Source organism: Pinus tabuliformis, chromosome X, assembly GCF_031772625.1.
Source record: "Pinus tabuliformis cultivar Carrire ecotype Pingquan chromosome X, CPIR1, whole genome shotgun sequence".
NCBI lineage: Eukaryota > Viridiplantae > Streptophyta > Pinopsida > Pinales > Pinaceae > Pinus > Pinus tabuliformis.
The window spans coordinates 1,178,431,664-1,178,447,045 of record NC_142308.1 but is presented as its reverse complement, the minus strand read 5'-3'; positions in this window follow the sequence as shown (position 1 = coordinate 1,178,447,045).

Here is a 15,382-nt window from a genome sequence, read left to right as displayed (position 1 = left end):
ATTTAGCATCACTCCTCCAGTTCAATCCCTTCCTCTCCTCATAACAAGAAATACATTTTGACATCATTACAATACTTGAATTCAACTCAAGTCTTCTACTAACAACATCTCCCTATAATTCAATGATTTCCAGTCAAGCCCCTGATCACTTAGATGAGTGGTATTTTTATAGGTGAATGAAGGAATTTATGCCATAAATGGTGATAATGAATGCCCTCCCAAACTTAGGATTTAGTTCCATGGAGGAAGGGATAAAGGGATTGAGGTTCCTTAACTCCCTACCTCATCCAAATTTGAGCTCAAAGGAGTAGATAAACTTGGGAAACTTCTAGATGCATCCAATGGATAAGAATATTCCCAAACCCCAATGCAATTTTGCTCAAATTCTCCCAGCGCAGGCCAAAGAGGGCTCAAGTGCACTACATAGCACCCTAGCAGTGTACTAGACTGCACTGCAGCACACCCTAATGAAGGCCTATCTCCGCCGATCTTCTTAGAGGAAATTTTTGGATGATTTCAGTCATGGGACTTCTTGGGAAGCTAGGCATTCTAGTGGTTGAATTCTTTATGGAATGTAACAACTGAATTAGGGTTTGATGGGCCCTAATAGTACTGATCTGTAAGTTGGGTTTGATGTGCCCAAATGGATCTGTAACAGTTTCCCCCTAAAGCATGAAGTCATAAATATGTATGTCGAGTGAAATGCTTTATCATGTGGAGAGGAGGTTTCGAAGTGAAAGGTGACCTACATCAATTACAATACATATATCATGATAATTTGATTTTTTCTCATGAACTTGCTGAGGGAAGGCATACCCATGCTCAACTTATAAACTTTCATTACATGTACAAATATAGTTGTCTACAGATATAGACCCATGAATGGATGACCATGAATGTAAGGCCATTGTACATTTGATTTAGTACTCTTGAAAATATCGCAGCCTAGATGGATGAAACTAGATCTGGGGTCTTCAATCTCATTCAATCTTTCATTCAAGTACAATTCTAACCATTAGAATAGATGATCTGAAGTTGAACATGGGAAGACATTGTCTAATTACCAGCCAATGATGTAAGCTGTTAACAAACGTGAGAGGAATCACCGATAATGATAATGACCCTCAAGGTACTACAGTACATTTCGCATGGTGTGAATAAATGATTTGATGTCAAACACCATACAAAGTCTTTCAGTCGAAGGCCAGTGATGTCAACCTATCGCCGGAAGCGAGAAACCTGCCATTGATGTATGCAAGCCTCAAGGTACTGAATGGGTGTTTCTAAGTCAACTTCTTGGATAATGTGCTGATGTCGACAAGAAGCAACTTGTCGCAGGAGGACCTTGATGTATCCCACATCAATGATACGAAACGAGGTAAATGATTTTGGAGATGAAAAATCGACTGACGACAAAAGTTTCAGGCATGGCGGTCATGAAAATGAAGGTTTACGGTATTGCAAAGGATGAAGTTTGAACTGAATGACTTCTCTTGAACATGTCACCGACACTAAGATGAATTGGTAGCATTGACCCAAAAAAAATTAATGGATGGTATGATAGACCAATGGTGTGATAACCATCAAGCTGAATGACCCAACCCACATAGTCACGGTGATGAGGTGAAAGTGTCATGTTCAAGAGCAACCTGCTACCATAAAGTGTTTTCCCATTTTTCCAATTTTCCCTAGTCATTTCTGACCAGTACCTCTTTATTTTTAATCAATCTTGAGGAGGATAACATATTCTTATTGTATAATTCCACCCTTCGGGTGAATCCATCGCTATTTGATGCTTTAACGAGTCTAGCGAAGGTGAAACACAGTCTTGTCTAGATGGACAAGTTTGTCACTATTTGATGTTTTAAACGAGTTTAAAGACAAATATAACTCGGTCCTTTTCATGTTTAGAGAGTTTGAAAAGGGACGAAAAGAAAACTCCACAAGTTCTTTTTCGTAAAATAATATCTCAATTCCAAAAAAGTGTACAATAATACAAGAGAGATATCGTTTCCAATCCTTAAACGAGCTGGAAAAGACAAGCGCTCGACAATATTTTCATATTTAGGGAGTATGAAAAGAGCTTAAAGAGGACTCCATTTTGAGGAACGAGTGGTGTCTAGGTTAGCAACTAGTTCTGGTGATGTTGGAACTTCTCAAAACATGTTGATTTATGTGAAGAGGCTGGCTAATAAGACCACCCATTGCAATTGTTCCTCAAAAAGGGTAAAACAACCAAGTGAAAGCGTATGATCGGCCAAAGGGATGGTCGCAATGGGATGAAAACAACCAAGGCTCATCTAATGAAAGAGGCTGATAGAATGGCAATCAAGAGGATTAAAAATGGAAATGGGTTCATTTTTACACAAGCTTGAACCATAGGGAACTATGCTTGGATTTAGTTTCATGTTTATACAAGCTTGAAACGAAAAACTATGCTTGAATTTAGTTCCATGTTTACACAAGATTAAAATGAAAAACTATGCTTGAGATTGGTTTACATGCCCCCAGCATGATGAAAGGGAGAGTCTCTTATAACCAGATGGAAGTCACTGCAGTGAAGCAGGACGGTTATCCAACACCTTTTTGGCTTTGTCCAGATAGGGACAAAGGTGAATGGGGTGATTCCCTTCACATAACCTACAAGGAAACTTAACTTTACCACTAGGTGCATGCCCCCCAAGCTTCATTACATTCACCTAAGTAGACTAATCGTGGCTATTAAGTAGATGGATTGAAGGTTCTTTTATGAGATCAGGTGAAAGACTCGAGTGAGATTTTACGATATCTAATCAAAGACTCAAATTGGAACTTTTCTCCAGGAATCCTTGTTTCATTTTTTAATGAGCTTGACACATGACAAGGAACTCTGCTCATACCCTTAGTTTCATTTTTTAACGAGGTTGACAAAAGATAAGGAACTATCCTCATAGACCTGTTTCATTTTTTAACAAGGTTGACATAATAAAAGAACTATCCTCATTCCCTTTGTTTCATTTTTTAACAAGGTTGACACAAGACAAGGAACTATCCTCATTCCCTTTGTTTCATTTTTTAATGAGGTTGACATAGTAAAAGAACTATCCTCATGAACCTGTTTCATTTTTTAATGAGGTTAACATAGTAAAAGAACTATCCTCATATTCCTTGGATCACAACTCATAAGAGGTCATGAAGGAGAAATCTGGTTCCAATGCCCCCAATACATGATGTACAACATCACTGAATTGATCGTCAGTTGATGTAGGTATGGAACGGGTTGCCACATAATTAACTCATGACAGGGATGATACTATTGGTACAAAAGGACCAATTAGGGAAGATGGTTGACTAAGAGCTATATTTGGACTGGAAATGAAAGTTGTTCAATGGTGACAATGCTACCTTCATGCGGGAAACAAATCACTCGAAAGAGTGTGGAAACAATATCTCCCATATCATAAACATAGTCGCACCCAAGAAGTGGCTAACTGAGCACTTGCCAAGCAGTTGAGGAAAGGATGCTCATAGATGCACCTTCATCTATAATAGTGCCAGATACAATCATATTACAAACTTGTACTATGATCTAGAAAGGCACATAAGAAGGAAGATGGAATCTTGCTAGTTAGTTCCAATCAAAGGAAGTGACTAGACTACTTGGAGGGGGTACCATAGAAACAGGAAAATTAACCCCTTGAGTTACGAGAATGGGAGGATTTTCCTCCTATCTTGATGGAACAAGCGGATTGCCCCCAAGCTCATTTGAATCTAAAAAAACAAAAAGAACCTGAGTGGTATCATATTCACTCTCTTTGGGAAAGGTACGATTTACTGAAGGTGGAATCAATCAACTGTTACCTCTACCTATTGATTTGGGTCAGGTATAGACTCATAGGATTCACTTTCAGAGAGAGTGGGTTTGACCGATGGTTGATTTTGGTCAGTCAATTCATAAACTAGTGAAGGCTTTAGGGAGACTTTCCTGTAACCAGATGGAAGTCGTTGTAGCGAAGCAGGACGGTTATCCAACACTCTTTTGGCTTCATCCAGATAGGGACAAAGGTGAATGGGGTGATTCCCTTCACATAACCTACAGGGAAACTTAACTCTACCCTTCTCTCCATGAACTTTAATACCACTAGTTGATGGTGTGTCACCAACATGATCTCCAAAAGTTGATGAAACAGGATGATGTGAACGGGAAGACCATTCTTCTAAGATTTGAGGAATGTCAGGACAATTTCGAAGAATATGGTCTCCCGCACAAAGTTTTCATGGATATCGAACTTTCTGAGGCTTGATGGACGGTTTCTCATCAGATGTTGCATTCAAAGCAATGGTTGCTTGATTGCCCCTCTGCTGAATTTTCTTCTTCTTCTTCTTAGCCACCTAGTTACTAGTACCAATACTTTCACTAGGCGAAGAGGAACAAGGGGAGGAAGAAACAACTGAGGAACAAGGCAAAGGGTCAACTTTAGGATCAACTGGAGGTTGATTTTGTCCAGTTGGAGGTGTACTAGATTGCGGAGAAATCACGACATTTTGAACCAAGGAGGTTGAAAACAACCATACTGGCAAGCCAATGGTAAATCCTGGTAGGGATAATGTAGCCATCTATGGAGCACCAATATTTCCAAAAGATGGAAAAGGACTAGGATTCCCAACAAAATGAATTCCTTGATTGGTGGACTCCGGATTTGTTGCCATATTTTTCAACCTAAGATCAAATAAGGAGCGAGCATGGAGGATGTTATCTGCGGTCAATTAAGTTTATTTTATTCAAAGTCACATAACAAAACAAAAGAGGGATAATATATTACAGGGATAAGTACAGTACGTAGAAATGTCTTAAGAGGCTGATAAGCTACTAAGTACAAAATAGGGATAATTACAGTACGTAGAAATGTCTTAAGAGGCTGATAAGCTACTAAGATGGATGATCGCTCCCCAGTGGAGCTGCCAATTTGTTTTAGGAAGTTTTAGTGTCTACGGATAAATGCTTAAACCCCTAGACTAGTAGCTAAGACTAGAACAACATTGCAAAGCATTCTCTACTTTTTCTATGACCAATAGATTAAATAAGAGGTAAAGAAGCCTACCTATAGCTTTCGCTTACTCCTTATCTCCCTTAACCAATTATATCGCTCCTTTCCATACTTAATCTGCTTGAGGAGTACCTGCACATAGACAAAAGACAAAAACCAATCAAAGCATATGATAATGATCTATTGATTAAACATAGCATGGAATCAAGTACATAGTACACATATGAAAGCATCAATGAATAACACAAGCATATAGAAAAAGCTTTGAACACTTTATTAGTAAAAGGAAGAGTTAAAACCCAATTTTCTTGATTCAGCATCACTCCTCCAGTTCAATCCCATCCTCTCCTCATAACAAGCAAGACATTTTGACATCATTATAATAGTTGAAATCAACTCAAGTCTCATACTAACAACATCTCCCTATAATTCAATGATTTCCAGCCAAGCCCCTGATCACTTAGATGAGTGGTATTTTTATAGGTGAATGAAGGAAGTTATGCCATAAATGGTGATAATGAATTCCCTCCCAAACTTAGGATTTAGTTCCATGGAGGAAGGGATAAAGGGATTGATGTTCCTTAACTCCCTACCTCATCCAAATTCGAGCTCAAAGGAGTAGATAAACTTGGGAAACTTCTAGATGCATCCAATGGATAAGAATATTCCCAAACCCCAATGAAATTTCGCTCAAATTCACCCAGCGCAGGCCAAAGAGGGCTCAAGTGTGTTGCATAGCACCCTAGCAGTGTACTGGACTACACTGTAGTACACCCTAATGAAGGCCTGCCTGCGCTGATCTTCTTAAAGGCAGTTTTTGGATGATTTCAGTCATGGGACTTCTTGGGAAGCTAGGCATTCTAATGGTTGACTTCTTTAGGGCATATAACAACTGAATTAGGGTCTGATGGGTCCTAATAGTACTGATCTGTAAGTCGGGGTTGATGTGCCCAAATGGATCTGTAACAGTTGGATAACTGAAAGCATATAACAATATCTGTTTACGCATTGCTGACTGTGAATATCTAATAAGATAACTAAGACTCTCAAGATAAGCTGACAATCTAAGAAATACACTACCTTAGCAGCTTGAAATCATCTGAATCGAGGGTCACAGCTATGCGAAGGTCAGCCGTACCCTTTCGCGAAGGTATTGAAGGACAGAATAGAGGGCTCGTCTAGCAAGCCCTAGAGTGAAGTGACCTGCATGAAGGCAAGAATAAAGGGAATAAAACAACATCACGACCATCTTAGGGTGCGGAAACTTGGTTCCAACATCCCCCCATACTGCTTCGAGTGAGACTTCAGTCCACGCTCCATGGGCTGATGCCGAAAGGGCCAGTAGTGTAGGGATTTGTTTGGCTAATTAACGTTGAATCTGGGTCAGGCCCCCTCAAGCCAACAAATGGTTCCGTTGCTGGGACTGGAATGTGCATAAGAGATGTGTGATGTCGTATCATTGGAATCTAACTAAGAAAGAGATTGGAGACTAGTTGGATAGGAAGATCCACGAATTCATGAAGCAGGAGAACAAAAACCCGTGATTGACAAAGTAACATTGGTTGGATAGTTACCTGTATACAGAGATCCATGAGATCTTTTTCTACTCCTTTCTGGTTGAGCTATATGAGTGGATCACGAAGCTAGTAGATAGCCAAGGAAGGTGGAAACTTGACGGTCATATTGTGTGGACCCCAGAGCTAGTGCGAAGATTGGAAGCATCAGAGGACAAGATCACCCGTGTTGTCGATCATTGGCTCGATCACGTCATAGGAGGATTTGTAACTGAATTTTTGGTCGACACCTCAGTCAGCTACAACGAGGTGGAGCGGTGCTTTTTCAAAGGACCATGAGGTAAGTATGTGAAATCTTTAAATACCTGGATTAAAATGCTATTGTGTGAAAATTGGGTTATGCATCTACCTTGATGTTCGGAGCTACGCGAAGTGGAAAAACTTACAGAAATGAAGGAAAAAAGGGTCTTGAATATAGTCCGTTGATTTCACCCCACGAGGTCACGAAGAGGGAATAGCGCAATTTTCTCCGTGAAGTGATATTCAGTTAATAAGGCAAGGATACCTGTGAATACCACCTCTGCCCACACCACCTCCAACTTCACCACCATCACCTGCGACTTCACCCATACCACCTCCGCCTCCACCGCAGTTTAGTATGGAAAATTTAGTGAAGCTGCCTTTGTTCAAAGCCTTAGGGAATGAGGACTTGAACTAATTCTGGTTCGTTGTAAAGCTATATGGGAAGCTCAGGGCATTACAAATGATAACATGAAGAAGGCGACATTGGTTAGTTCTCTGCAGGATGGTGCATTACCTGGTATATCAAGTATGCTAATGATAACCCGAATGGTGGAGTAGTGGACATCCAGACGACACTGAATAGAGAATTTAGTAGGCCCAAATCTGAATCACAATCAATTGTAGGGTTCAAAGAAATTGCGATGCAACCAGGCAAGACACCTTGGGAACTCGATCAGAGGTTGAAGTGTACAATCCACAAAGCTAACATGAACCTAACGGACAAACAACATCACGAGTGGTTTGTGGCTTTGCTCCTGCCACCCTTAAGGGTTGTGCTGTCGCAGCAAAAGATAACAACTCAAACAGAGGCCTTGGAGCTCACAATGAGGTTGCATGAAACACCGATGCAGGATCCAAATATGGGGGTTCAGCAGATCCATGCGCAGTTGAAAAATCTTTGCCTTGAAATGCAAATCTTGAAGCATGAAAGGACAGTTCGACCAGAGGTGTGCGAAGAGGTATGGTGTTTGAAATGCAAGGGTGAGGGGCATGACAACGACCATTGCCCGTATTTGTGAACTACCTGACAGGAGGAGGGCCAATGCCTTTGAGGCCATAAGCTTAGGCAGGACCAAGTGCGGGGCCTGCATTATGGTTCGCTATATGTCAGGTAAGCAGGAAAACATGCCACAGATAACTGTCATTTGTTGCAAAAGTTTGTACAGACACCACAATAATTGTTGTGCAACTTTTGTAGATCGGTAGGGCATGATGAGCACAACTACAAAAGCTATGAGTTGATGATGGATAGAGCTCTCGCCTATAGGGTTCAGGCCGAAACGCGGCCCCCTGACCAGAGCGTGGGGATGGCGCGGACAAGATTTCAGGGGCATGGATGAGGTTGGGGTGGAGGTCGGGGCGAAGGAGGACCTGGCCGAGGTCAACGACAGTTGATGTGTTACAATTGCGAAGAATAAGGACACTATGCCCACGATTGTACTAACCCAACACATCCATCATTCAAGTATTGCACTCTTTTTGATCCTGAAACGGAAGACTGTCCTACGCTGATAGCTACGATACGTGACAAAGGGGTGCTACCACCGCAACCTACTCAGATCTTGTAGATGATGAGGTCTGAGCCGTGCGAAGAGGATCTGAACGTGAATATAGTTCTCCGAAGTGGAATCACAATAGGAGATGACAAAGGGAAGTAGCTCGAAGATAGTACATGGGTTCGCAAAGCTCCAGCAAAGGAAACTGAGTTTGATTTGGAGCGCACGCATGAAACATTCATGGAAGCGAAGAAGAGCTTCGTTGAGGCCTTCACCTCAGGAAAAAAGGATAAGCTTGAGTAGGAGATGGACCCTTCTATGCTTACAACCTTCTTGGAGACCTGCATGAAGCTACTACGCGATAGCAAGGCTGTGAAGGGGCTGAAGGAGCTCATAAATAGATGCGTTGGAAATAATCCTGCTGAGCCACACGTAGTGCAAAAGATAGGTAAACATAAAGCAAGGACGGGACGAGAGATGAGACTGACCACGCAGATAGGATAGTACGAGATGGATCAGGTTATTTTGGACCTGGGGTCAGATGTGAACGTCCTACTAAAGTAGAATTGGGAGTAGATGGGGAGACCCACACTACAATGGGCTCTGATTTAGCTAAGGATGGCAAATCAACAGAAAATCATCCCCATGGGGCAGCTGCAGGGGGTGACTGTAGATATTGAAGGTGTGAGCGCGCTAGCTGACTTTGAATTAATAGAGATAGTGGATGATAGCAACCCCTGTCCTGCAATCCTTGGAATTGATTTGGCTACTGATGTGAATGGGGTAATCAACCTAAAGAAGCGAAAGATGACATTTGAGAAGAAATCGCTTCGCATAACAGTACCCCTACATCCTGCTGAAGGTTCGTGTTATACTAAAACAGTCTGCAATTATGAGAGTGATGACTATATGGACAGTATCTATAAGATAACACTGTGAGACCAAGATTGGGTGAATCTAATAGCGGATGGATGAATTACGTGGGATTGCGAGAGTTCATGCACCTCAGACTTTGATGAAGAACTAGAGCGCTGGTAGAATCAGCTACATGAAGTAACTACACTAAGCTATAACATGATGACCCGATTATTGTGCTGTGTGTCATCAGAGGTAAGAAATATGCCTACTTATGATGGCCTGAATGATGTAGATATTTTTCTAGATACATTTGAAAGGGAGGTACCAGAAAAGCAGCGCTTCCAGGCGCTGGACTGGGCACTGCACGCTATGCCTGCAAGATGGTGGGGTATGCACAAGGGAAGCTTTGATGATTGGTGCGAATGTAGGAGAATGATGATAACCTACTTTGGGAAGCCGAAGATGTGAATGACAGACAAGTATGATGGGAAGGATGATCCTCGCACACACTTGGCCAAATGGGCTTAGGCTTATGGAGAAAAGCCCCAACCTGAATGGGTGCACTTGTGTTATCGGGAAATCTAGTGTCCATTTAGAGTTGCTAGTCCCACTAAGACGGGTAGCTATCTTAGAAAAAAACAAACTAAAACTACTTTTGTTTTCCTTTATCAGAAGTAGATAAGAGGGGAATGAAGGACACCAACCTCAGTCTTGCGCTTGGTTCCTGGCTTGGTTCCTCTCCCTTCTTCTGGCAGATCCTTGTCGTTCCTCTCTCGTCAACACAGCTTCAAAGATCACCTGTGGAATGAAAGCAACATAATACTATCGAATAACAGAGATCTACAATCATAAACAATATAGGACCAGATATATATTGACCACACAAAAGCATATATCATCAAACATACAAGAATGTGGAGGAAAACTTGAATAGCTTTATTAATATCAAGAATAGCAAAGAGGATTACAACCAATTGTTCTAACCCAGTGTCATCCTCTCAGCAAGAAGCCCTTCTTCACCTCATGAAAAGTTTAGATCACCCAACACTATGATGTCACAACAAGAAACCAACAGCACTTCCTTACAAGATACAAAATTCCAGCCTCTGGATCTCTGGGATGAGGGATCCATATATAGATGTTTTCAAGGGGGGTGAGTCATATTCTGGGATCTGATTAGTGTCCTCTCTCTGATAGTTCTTGATTCCACTTGGAGAATGATGATCTCTTACTCATCCCTGGGCGAATTCAGAGAGGCAAGTGTCACAGGAGAAGTTTCTGGAAGATTCTATGATCATCCACCTCGCATACTGCCTCTGCCATTTGTCCACTCTCACCCATCGCACCCCATAGAAGGGATTTTCAGTATGCATCACACCTACCATGTGCATTTAGGTGGGATGCGTTGCACTTTGACCATGGAGCAGGTGAGATGGTCCAGTTTTGACCAATTCTGAGTAGTTTTTCATGGAGAACTTCTGGGAGATGATGTAATCAGCTGACCTTGTTCTTTTAGGGGATGGAACAACACTTTTAGGGACTTAGGATCCCTTGGTTTATGGACATTTTTGATTGGGGTTTCAGTGCCCAAAAATGTCTATAACAGTTGCCCCTAAAGCATGAGGTTGTTAATCTTTTGATGTTGGGTGAAATGCTTTATCATGAGGATCTGAAGTTTTTCGAGCTGGAAGGCGACCTATAATAAGATACAATAAAATACATTATCTTCATAATATTTTCATGATCTGGCCGAGTCGGGCATTCCCATGCTCAACTTTATAAATTCATTTTCATGTACATAGGATAGACAATCGTCTGTGTGCAGACTGATGATTCTGGTAGAGCCATCATCCATTAGTTTGGATGATTATCTGTGCAGCAATGATGTACATTTGATGTCTTTATTTTCCTGAATATATATTGCAGCCCGGATGGATGAGACTAGATCTAGGGTCTTCAATCTCGTTCGATCTTCACTCAAAGTACAATTCAATCCATGTGAGAGATGTTCTGGAGTCGAACATGGAAAGACATCGCCTGATTACCAACCAATGATGTAAGCTGTTAACAGGCGCGAGAGGAATCACCGATAATGATGATGACCCTCAAGGTACTATAGTACAATTTGCATGGTGTGAAAAGGGACTTGACATCGAACACCATGCAAAATATTTCGGTCGAAGGCCAATGATGTAAACCTGTCGCCGGAAGTGAGAAACTTTCCATTGAGTCATGCAAGCTTCAAAGTACTGAAAGGGTTGTTCCTAGATCGAATTCCTGGATAATGAGCTGATGTCGAAAAGAAGCGATCCATCGTAGGAGGGCCTTAATGAATCCCACATCTACGACACAGAACAAAGCAAATGATTTTAATGGAGGTGGAAACGATCTAATGATATAAGGTTCAGGGTGGCGGTCATGAAAGAGTGGAGCGTGAATGTATTGTAGTGGATGAGACACAGGTGAATTCTCTGAGCGACTTCTCTTGAACATATCGGCGACACTGACATGATGGATTGGTAGCGTTAACCCCAAATGTGGATGGTGTGATGGACCAATGGTGATATGACCAGTGAACAGAACAACCCAACCCAACTCAGATGCGGAGTGAAAGTGTCATGTTCAAGAGCGACTTGCTACCAATAAAGTTTCTTCAAGTTTTCTTCCCAATTTTTCCCCAGTCATTGCTGACCAGTACCTCTTTATTTTTTTCAAGCTTGAGGAGGATAACATATGCTTGTCCTATAATTTTCCCTTCGGGCAAACCCATTGCTATGTCTTAACGAGCCTAGCGATAGTGAAACTCGTTCTTGTCTGTATGGCCAAGTTTGTCGCTATTAGGTTTTAACGAGCTTAACGACAAAGATAACTTGGTTCTTTTCAATTTTAGAAAGCCTGAAAGGGACGTAAAGAAAACTCCAATAATCCTTTTTCTTCATCTAATCCCTTAGGTGAAAAAGTATAAAATGATACGAAAGGGATGAATTTTCGGTAATTTTAACGAGCTGAACAAAACAAGCGCTCGATCTTTTTGTGTAATAATCCCTCAGGTCCAAAAAGATTAAAATCTAGAGGAGGGATAGCACTTCCGGTCACTTTAACGAGCTGGAGAGGCCAATTTCTCGGCAATCTTTTCATATTTTACGAGTCAGATGAAAAGAGCTTAAAGGAGACTCGTTTTTCGAGGACTGAGTGATAAATTCGGGTAGTAGCTGATTCCAGGTAAGGTTTGGAATTTTCCAATCACGGCACTGTTACAAGGATGGCTAACAGGATCACTCTTTGCAGCTATTCCTCAAAAAGGGTAAACAATCAAATGGAGGTGAATGATTGACCAAAACAGAGTGGAGGTGATGATGAGAACACGACCAAGGTTCAAAGTTTGATGATAATGCATTCACAATGGTTATTTACCCGAAATTGGTTCATTTTTTAATGAATGAGCTTAAACTCTGGGGGAAACATTTGCTCACTGCTTATGTTTAATTTTTAACGAGCTTGAACTCCACATAAAAACTGCTCGATCCAGTCGTATAATAAGGATGTCTCATCTAAGATGCCATTTTTTATGGAGCTTGCACCTTTCAAAGCTTTGCCCCGGAGCCTCTCGTATGCAAGCTAGGAATGACCAACTACGCCTCTCTACTTAACTACCAAGATCACCGCCAAGGTTAGGTAGGAAACTTTCTCCTTTACTTTGTCGGCGCCATCTAGCCCCTGCGAAGATGAACGGTCAATTTGACCACTCACCCGACCTAGGTAGTTGAACTCGGTGGAATCATAGAGTTAACGTTAGTTGGTTGTTTTTCGCTTGCTCACAAGAGGTTTGCATGGCCCCAGGTATAGCGAAAAATTTCCAGGTTACCAAAGATTGTTCTATCTGCACTGCAGACAAAACACTTCCTCAGCGATGTCTATCAAAATAGACAAAGGTGAGTGGCGCAACTTGCCTCCACTCACATAACTTTGACGGAGGAATCTTATTCCAGTCTAATCTCATAAACTAGTCATATATCCTTCACAGAAACCTACCCTATACCCAAGCTTTTCCTGCCGGAACAAACCAGGGTGCATGCCTCCTGGGTTTCAGTCATGTCCTCCTGAATCACTCCCGCTCATCAGGTGAACGGACTGGGGATTGATGAGACATTCCTTGCTTGAAAAGACCATTTAGGGATGGTATTTGACTATTAGCTATGTGTGAGCTGGGAAACGACAGCTGGTATACGAGCTTGACCACTCTGCCTTCATGCGGAAAACACATTACTCTAACGAGTGAGGAGACAATGGCTCCCATGCTATAAATATAGTCGCGCTCAAGGAGTAGATTATAATCCAGAGGTCCTTGGACTACCATTACGTTCACATGAATGGTTTTCCTTCTCAACGTTATGGGCACATTGGGAAGGATCCCTAACAGTCGACTGGTTCCTTTGTCGAAGCCTGTCAGATTTCTCATCTCAGGTAGAACGATGGCGAACCAAGCGCTTCCCAAGTAATTGAGGAAAGGATACTCACAGAAACCCCTTCATCTATGATGGTATCGGCCATGACCATTCTGTATATTTGTACAATGATTCGAAATGGTACACTAGCCGGTAAACGGGGTCTGCCTAGTAGATTCCAATCGAAGGAAACAACTAGGTTGCTTGGAGGTGGGACCGAATAGACGGCCGGATATGACTCTGACGAACTTCCTTCCTACGGTAAAGGAATGGGTAGACTGCCCCCATGTTCATCGAAGTCTGTGTTTATGAAGAGAATTTGAACGGTGTCGTTCTTGTTCTCTCCGGTGACTGTATCATCTGAAGATGGACCTTCTGAAGGCAAGACCAGGTCAACTGCCGCCTCGACCTTTTGACTTTCGTCTGGTGTGAATTCAGATGGTTTATCTTCAATGATAGATGCTTCGACCGACCATAATGGCGTGTCAGTCGGATTTTCAACTAGTGATGGACTTGGCAAGAGTTTCTTATATCCAGGAGGAATTCGTAACAGTGAAACTGGACGGTCGTCCAAAACTCTTTTAGCCTCGTCTAGGAAGGGACAACGGTGGACAGCATGATCGCCTTCACACAGTTTACAAGGAAATTTACATTTTCCTTTTTGTCCAGGGACTTCACTTTCACTAGTTGACGGTGTATTTTCAACATGATCATCAGAGGTCGATGACACTGGATTGTGCAAACGAGGAGACCAGTCCCTTAAGATCCAAGGGATGCAAGGACAATCTCAATGATAGTGGTCTCCTTTCCAAATGACACATGGCAATTTAGGCCTGGACAGTGCAGTGTGTGGATTTTCACTAGACGACACATGGTTGCCCCTTTTCGCCTTTGGCTCCTTCTTCTTCTCCTTCTTCTTTTTACTTTCTTGGTTTTGGGCCTTATCAGCTTTATCAAGCGAAGTGGAAGGAGGAAAGGGAGAATCGGATGAAGTAGAAGGTTGGGGGGTAACTTTAGTATCATCTAGGTGCTGACTTGATTGTTCAGGAATCACGGTGTTCTGAATGACGGAGGTTGAGAAGAGCCATATGGACAGGCAGATTGTCAATCCTAGAAGCGGCAATGTGGCCATATGGGGTGCACCAACATCTCCCCAAGAGGAGAAAGGACTAGGATTTCCTCCAAGGGGAAATCCTTGGTTGGTGGACTCCATTTTTCTGAACCTAAGACCAACATAGGAAAGGTGATATTTATTCCGATTAAAATAAATTTTAGACGCTTTGACAGAACTTGTTTTTTCAATTTTTAAGAGTCGAGAAAAAACAAAAGATGACTCTAATCGCCTTCGATTTTTAATGAGCCTGAAGTGACAAGCACTCAGATGGACCTTTTCTTTTAAGGAGTTTGAAAAGGAACAAAAGAGACTACTTTGGAAGTCTAGACAGAGGGATTACCAAACCAATCAAAAAACTGCAAAATACTTTTTACGGTATGGCAGTCAATCTTCCCGAATGTTGTGTTCAGTGCATTGCGATCGATAGGGCGGAAGACATGACTTCCTATGGATAAAGGATATAGCCTATTGTGGTCTCCCAATATATACTCGACGGTACGTGGGAGCACAAGTCCGTACTGGCACTTGTCATCTCAAAGTGGAGGAATCACCCAACCAGCAATGAAAACAACAGTTACCAGGCTTTATGACGCAGGAATACGTCTCTAGCCTAGACTTCTAAATG